The sequence below is a fragment of the Rutidosis leptorrhynchoides genome, chromosome 9, assembly GCF_046630445.1.
Source record: "Rutidosis leptorrhynchoides isolate AG116_Rl617_1_P2 chromosome 9, CSIRO_AGI_Rlap_v1, whole genome shotgun sequence".
Lineage (NCBI taxonomy): Eukaryota > Viridiplantae > Streptophyta > Magnoliopsida > Asterales > Asteraceae > Rutidosis > Rutidosis leptorrhynchoides.
Window position 1 is genome coordinate 348,800,972 of NC_092341.1, and position 8,337 is coordinate 348,809,308.

Sequence of the window (8,337 nt, forward strand, 5' to 3'; positions counted from 1 at the left end):
CGATATGATTCTTCAGAATAAACAAAAGTTGTGACATAAGCTTGGAAACTGGAATTGGAATACCAAAGCTGAAAAGATAATGAAAATGAAAGAAGACGTATGCTTCAATGCATGGATAAAAAATTCTTGAAATCCAAATAATTGGGAATGAAAATATGTGTATGGTCCATAACCTTACACATAAACTCGTATGCCCTAAAAGATTTAGCAATAGAAAGGTTAATATGGATAATGGTTATGTCTTTGTCGATTGAGCTTTTGATGCTAGATGTTTGCTAGGTTTATAATCTGCCTCTAAAATTTAGTTGTATGTAGTCTTGTAGATTTAGTATGGAGTACAAGTCTATAACCGCACTATACGCCTATACATATACAGTATAAGATCTCACTTATTCATGATGAGTTATGTTCAATCTGCAAACATGTTTTTGAATACATATATTGAATTTTTGTGTGTGTGTGTGTGTGTGTGTGTGTGTGTGTGTGTGTGTGTGTGTGTGTGTGTGTGTGTGTGAATTTTACACACATAATAAGAAGTAAAAAACACATAAAAGACGGTTTTAAAACTCAAGTACAAGAGAGAGTTTCAAAGTATGATGTAAAGTTCCATGGATTCCTAAACTACAAACAAAAGTTTCAAAGTTGAATATGATGTAAAGTTCCATGGATTCCTAAAATATGTGTGTTCGGGCGAGAGTTAGGTCATGGGTTCGAGCCTCGCTCAGTCCATTCTATTAATCAATCTGCCTGAAATATGAAGCTCTAGATTAACCTCAGGGGGGTTTTCTCCCGGATCCATTCAGGATTCAAACCCGATACGCCTGCCCCTTAGGATGGTTTAAGGATCGAGTTCCTGCAATGCGATTCGGGTTTCCTCCCGAGAGTGCGTGCGTGCGTGGTGAATGAGAGTATTCGATGCCGACTCTTGCCTTTCAGAAAAAAACTACAAACCCTAAATGATAGTTAAAAATCGTATGTGTAAAATTCCTCTTTTTCATGCTATAAATACATAGATAGATGTATTAGAATTTCTTGTCTGAAGTAAGAAACAAAAGAGAGGGATGGATGGCACTAGAGAAGAAGAATATGTAGAGATGGATATAAGTTTGGAAATATTTGTCTAAATAATTAGAAGATTTTGCAAAGGCTGGAGACCGGGAAAAGTATCAGTTTTTTAACTGTCATTTTTTAAAATGAGTTTTTCTAATAACACTTAAGGGCTTGTTAAATTGCATAAAACTCTTGTACAGTAGTTTTATAACTGTCATTCCGCTATGTACAAGAGTTTTATGCACCTTAACAAAAGCATGTTAGAAAATTCATTTCACATAATTGTTACTAAACATTTATGTGTCGTTTTACCTCAAACGTTTCAAGTTCAGTGCAAGTATAAATTCATATAGTTACGTGTCATTTTTACGTCCATCATTCATTCTACAATCTTGGCCGAAAATGATCGGGATAACTTACAACAACAACAACAAAACCAAATACCACACTGAGTGGTGTATGGGGGAGGTGAGATGTAGAGAATCCTTCCCCTATCCGAGAATAAAAACAAGTCATTTCTCCACTCAGAGTGAAAACACTCTAAAAGTAGAGAAAGTCATTCCTCTCTCTATTCAACAGATAAAGAGATTGCTTCCGAGTGGACATCCAGTCAATAAGTAATTTTTTTAAGTATAATAAGAATAAGAATAAAAATAAAATTGAGACGCCACTAAAATGGTAAAATCAAATTTTCATGGGTTTTAATACCAGCCTGTTAGTATCAAATGATTGGGATAATTTGAATAGGAAAAACCTTATATGTTTACGGTTACTTGTTTATTCACTCCAATTTCTTGGATTATATACACGTAAAGTCAATTTAGGTATCTTTAATTTTGTTTGTTTTTATTTTGAACGGTAATATTGACATCGAATACTCTCATTTGTCACTCACACACCCGTTAGGAGAAAACCTAAATCACGACGATGTTGACAGTACCATCGAAGGTTGGGAAAACCCTCTAGAGACTTTTCCAAATCGCATTGATGTTGACAATATCATCAAAGGTTGAAAAATTCATGCTCGGAGTGAGAATCGAGCATGGAAGGCAGTACTCCAAGTTGGATCCCACCCCATACCATCAAGCCATAAATGAATTACTCCCTCCGTTTCAATTTAATAGTCTTCAGACAAAAAACACTCAGTTTAAGAAAAAGTAACTGACACATGTACTTTTTTGTTTACCTTCCAATTTTACCCCTTACTTTTTAAGGATATAAAAGTATTTCAACAAATTATTCTTATCTATTTATGGAAGTGGACTATTAATTTGGAATAGACAATACAAAACCAGGGCTAGGATGGAGGGAATAATATTTTGAATAAATACAGGTGGGTGAGGTAGGGTTATCAGAGATTTCAATGGACAGGAGTGGTGGAAAAGGGGCAGGAAAATTGGGAAGAATAAAAAAAACAACATTTGGGTAAAGATTTAGCAGATGTACTTTTGTACCTTATTGGGTGTTTAAAAGGGATTATCACACTATTTTGTGCCATCCAATATTGCATGTGTAATGTGTGTTATTCACTCTTCATTCAGGTTCATGCCTTCGTATATGTAGTAATGTAGACTTCATATATGTAGTAATGTAAAAGAGACCAACCCAATAAGAAAACAGAATTGGCCTAAGCATGTGGGAGACAAAAATTGAGATGCATTATAGAAAGAAATTCTTATTAGAATGTTTTTATTTAGATTACATGCATCTTTTTTTCTATGCAATGTGAGATATATTAGTTTCACTTATTTTGTACTTTGAAACTCATTTATTCATATTTTTCTATCTCAGAAAATATATATAAAGGTATTTGACGTTTTTATCTTGAATATATACATGCCGAACAAATTATATAAATATTGTAGTTCAACTAAATAAAATTGAGCCGAATCACATTTTGTTGGTGCATGTAATCCTTAATTCTTAGTCATTTATCATTTTAATACATTTGATCATTTAATAACGTTTACTTTGTGACTATTGATTTTCTATGTGTGTGTGCGCTTTAATATCTTATATCAATAGATAACTGCATACACAGTCGACCGACTGTCTAACACAGTTTACCGACTCTGTCTGAGATGCAGTATATATACGGGACTTGACCTCCTTTGAGAGGTAACACATCCTAATAACCCTAATTCGTTTACTTTGTGTCTTAGTCGATCCTAATAACGAATACCACCGAATACCATCATTTAGGAGTCGTCCTAATCTAGATTAAACCCTAGGTTCGACTAATTCGACCCCGATATGACCCATTATTCGATTTACCTTCGTTCTAGTGTTTTCCGCCTTTAGATCGGATTACAAGCGTCCTAAGATCCATACAAACAACGTCTACACATTTTGGGTAGGCATAACTGTATTGATGGACGTAAAACTATATCCGTTTACCCTTTAAAAAAGCTTCATATTCATACTAGTAATAATTTAGTTAATACTTAATTTTAATAATGAACTAGTGGTAACGCCCGTGCGTTGCACGAATTTCGGTACGATTCAACATTTAAGAACATCATCGTTAGTCCTTTTTTGAGTTTTAACTAGTGAAACGACATTCCGTGATACTTAAGGTATTTAAAAATTCAATAATATAGTTATTTTTAAAGTCAATTGTTAAACCCCTACATATCTTGTTCGAGATTTTTACATGTCATTCCTAGTTCACGTGTCAAGATATTAAATAATGATGATTAACATGAACAAAAAAAAATGATCTAATGATTGTTAACAACATACATGAAGTTCAAAGAAGTTGGTAAATCGACTTTATAAAACAACGAAATTTTGTCTTCCCTTACTCTTCTGACACTATTTATTAATCTCTCATAGACATGTTTGATATCATCAACACCAAGTAAATAACAAATTAAAAATACATAAATGTGTAAATTCATTCAATTAACACATTAGCATTTGTAAGTTTTGGAATGAATTATTCTTTAATTTGCGACATGAATGTACGTGTTGTATTTGACATCTAATGCTTTAATTTATACCGATCACAACCTAAATGCTTACTTAGGCCCACACCCTATATATAAATTTTCTATATATAAATTTCTTGAATATAATACTTAGACAAATATAAAAAACTACAATAATTATTTAACTTTACATCTTTTATCACACATAACTCAAAAAATTTATGAAACCAACAAGTTTACTATAAACATATTTTATAAGCACTTTAATAGAACTTATGTTTATTGTAGCAATATGTGACTATCTATTTAAGTCAAATTGATGAATAAAATATCATAATTGTAATATAAAATGTTTATCTTTAAATAGGCAACATAATATATAATATTGAGATGACATACAAATAACTTTACAATCTAAAAATGTAATATTTACAAACAACTAAATAAAATATTCAAACTCAAAGTGATAAAAAAATAAAGGAAAATTATGAACTAAAATGAACATGAATAAAATAAAATTACATATATAGTCTATGTGTACATAAATAATATCTTAAAAGAAGAGCTAATGTAATATATATCTTCTTCAACCTTCATGTGATATATGATATTTGACATTGAAAGATCAACACATATTAAAAATAATGATGAAAAATAGTATTTATATAACTCTATCAGTTATTTCATTTGCAAAGTGTAAGCGATGTGAAAACGCAAAAGTAGTATTTATAGGTAACAATGTGTATCAATTTAATTAAGTATTTAATATAAAGAAAATGAAAAGACTAAAACTCTTGTTATTACTTATGATAGGGCATAAATTTATTATGGATGTTTAGAAAAAATGAAAATATTAAAAATGTTGTTATGTATAAAAGAGATTAATTTTAGTTATTAAAAATATTTGCGATCAAATTTATGATAACAATTTAGTATTTTAGTAATAACACAATTTTAATATTTTAAAATCAAATCATTACTTTAAAATTAATTATCTAATTATATATATATATATATATATATATATATATATATATATATATATATATATATATATATATATATATATATATATATATATCATTATTTAGATGAAATTAAATGTGCATACTTAATACACTTGAAGTCGCTATTTAGTTATATATAGATATATAGATTATGTTAGGAGGTTGAAACTAACTTTATATAAACAATTGTCCTACTTATACTAATGGACATAAAAGTATAAAACCATATCCGTTTACCATAAAACCATGTTGGGAAATTATGGTCTCACTAATTTCCAACACGCGCCCAATGAAAGACAGTAAAAAAATAAGAACAATCCACAATACAAGAATTTAACGTGAAAACTCCAAAACAGGAGAAATACCACGGACCTCCAAAGAGAGAAATACACTATATCACAAATTGTTATAATGACATAGACTACTCTCTTAAGCTAACTACACTCCCCAAAGTATTTAACTAATACAACTCTCAAATAAGAGTAAGAAAGAAATAAATAATCAAATTCCTTAAAGTGTATTGATTGGTTCAAGTTGGAATGAAGACCATGAACTCCTTTTATAACTAAGGATTTCACCTCCAACTTCTCCCACCCACCTATGTGGGACAACTTCATTTTATATTCAAAGAGTTTACTCATCTTTTCTTCCATCCACCAATGTGGGACAAGTAACCATATCATTTTTCTATCAAAAATAACACCAACAAATCTCCACCTTTTTGATATAAATAGATAACCATACTTCCACATTGCAAAGATAACCGACGTAGACGATTCCTCGACGAAAACTTCAAGATCCTCATCTTTATGCCGTTGACATTTTCTCCCAAGAGACAAAACTTGCATCCTCATCGAACATTGTCAAAACTCGACAATCATTGTCTTCATAGACAATCATAATTTAAAACAAAATTATCACACTCCACCATAAAAAGTATATCACTTAAAATATTATATTCCAAGCATTTCACATCGGCATATGTTGTATACCTAACTGAAATGTTATGGTGCAACTTCCTGTTTGGCTTTCCCTGGAAGTTTCATCAGTTACAACATCTATTTCCACCACACAACATGTAACAACGCCAAACCAATGCCCATGTGCAATTTGTGGAACCGCTAACGAACATCCCTTTCCATGGTGGCGTGGACACACCATGAGGATAACATGACTTTAGAGGAATTCGTCACTCTCCGTAACAACGGAGAGAGTGTTAGCGTCTTTGAAGCCATTTGCCGGATTAGCTCCACCTGGATAATTAACCCTTACATGTCTAGTCTTCCTGCACCCCCAGCATTCCAGATTCTTTCTAGAGTTTTTCTTTCGCCTATTCGAACACAACAGTACCGTACTTTCTGATGACGAGACCCCGTTACCTCCAGTCTTTTCTCCTCGGATAGGAGCTTGCTAGTAACTTCTTCAAAATTTAGAGTTTCTTTCCCATACATCAAAATAAGTTTCATGTGCTCATAGGATGATGATAAAGATAATATCAATCTCAAACCTTTATCTTCATCATCCACTTTAACTCCAATAGCTTCCAGTTCCCAAACAATACCATCAAGAATACTCAGATGATCTGAAATATTTGAACCCCCATCCATACGCAAGTATGGAACTGTTCTTTAAGACACAACCGATTTGAGATGCCCTTGCCCTGGCACAACTGCTCTACTTTATCCTAAAGTTCCTTATCCGTTGATAACCCATGCACATTTGCAAGCATATTCTTTGCAAGACACAAACGAATCGTACTTGCTGCCCTCAAATCCATATCATCCCATTCTTCTTCATCGAAGTTACTGCTAGAATCACTGCCGGGAATAAAGGTGGGTTTACCCTTCAAAGCCTTGTGTAAACCGGACCGAATCAAGCCAAAATTGATTCTCCCATCAAATTTCTCTACATCAAATCTCATTGGACTGAACTTCGACATCGTATCCATATCTTATGAACAACACTTTCTCTGATTTTGCCCACGTTTCAAGTGGTTGACAGATGTAGTGGAGAGGCAGGATTCGTTAAATTGGAAAATCCATGAAACGCCCTTGACTCGATAATTTTTTTTTAGAGAAAAAGAAAAACCATATCCATGCTATACCGCGCGGTGCACAGATAAACGTGCGGCGCACGCTACAACAGAATCCAGACTTCCAATTTGTTGTGCAACATCTGACCTTAGTTCATGTTATACAGCGTGGTGCGCATGGATTTGCACGGCGCATATTCCACTGAAAAGCCCACCTGCAGTTTACAAAGGTGTTTTCATTCCACAAACCAATTTTCAAACTGTTCCAAATCTGCAATTTACTTACATTGAGACCCACATACAAAATTCTGAGATTTGCAACTCATAATTTAACAACGTACCATAAAGCACTAGAGGTTTTAAACAAAAGTAACAACATGGGTTTTACAACACTTTCATGTATACAAAAGAAAATCATTTAACTTCCGAGGAGCGTTTAAACATTAAGAGGATCATTCATTGCGGGGATGGGATGTAGGACTACCACTTACCAAAAAGGGAAAATCTTTTCGTCAATGCGTGAAATCTTTTCCTTTCCTTTATTACTCGCACCAACTTCTCCTAAAACATAAACGACTAAACAAAGTAAGCATAAAGCTTAGTGAATATACAAATGTGTAAATAGCTAAAACATTAAACATACATACATACATACATACTTATTCAAGTAGTAACACTTACTACATTGTAGGTCATCAAATCCAATGTCTAAAATAAATTATGACTACCGCTCAAGGCTTATTGCCACATATTCATGCTAGCTTTAGCTAGTTAACTAAACATACTTTGAGATTGAATCCCCATCTAAAATCATATGTTATTTCTTGAAATTTGCAAGCATATAACATATGAACCATTTACCATTTATATAATCATCTTGACAAATAGACTCCCACAATGAGTGCAAAACAAGACAAGCTCCTTAGCAACCTATTACACATAAAACATGCACATGCACATTACAACCTAAAATTCACCTACTAAACATATTCACAACAATTAGTGAACTATCATAACACTTTCATTCCCTTACCCAAATTGACACCTACAAGTTAATTAGGACTTCCTTTAATAGGGTACATACAAAATTCACCATTCGTTTCATAAAACCACACATTAAACATCAGATCTTTTGACACTACCAAAAAGGATATAATTAACACATAAAGTACAACCAAGTTTATTTCTTATTAAATCATTTACTTTTTCTCCCAAATTTGAAGTTAGGGAAGGTTTTTAGTTCATATTTAGCTAAATTAGAGTTGATGCTATAAAACACTAATTTCTAAACCTTAGACATGATTAAATCTTCATGAAT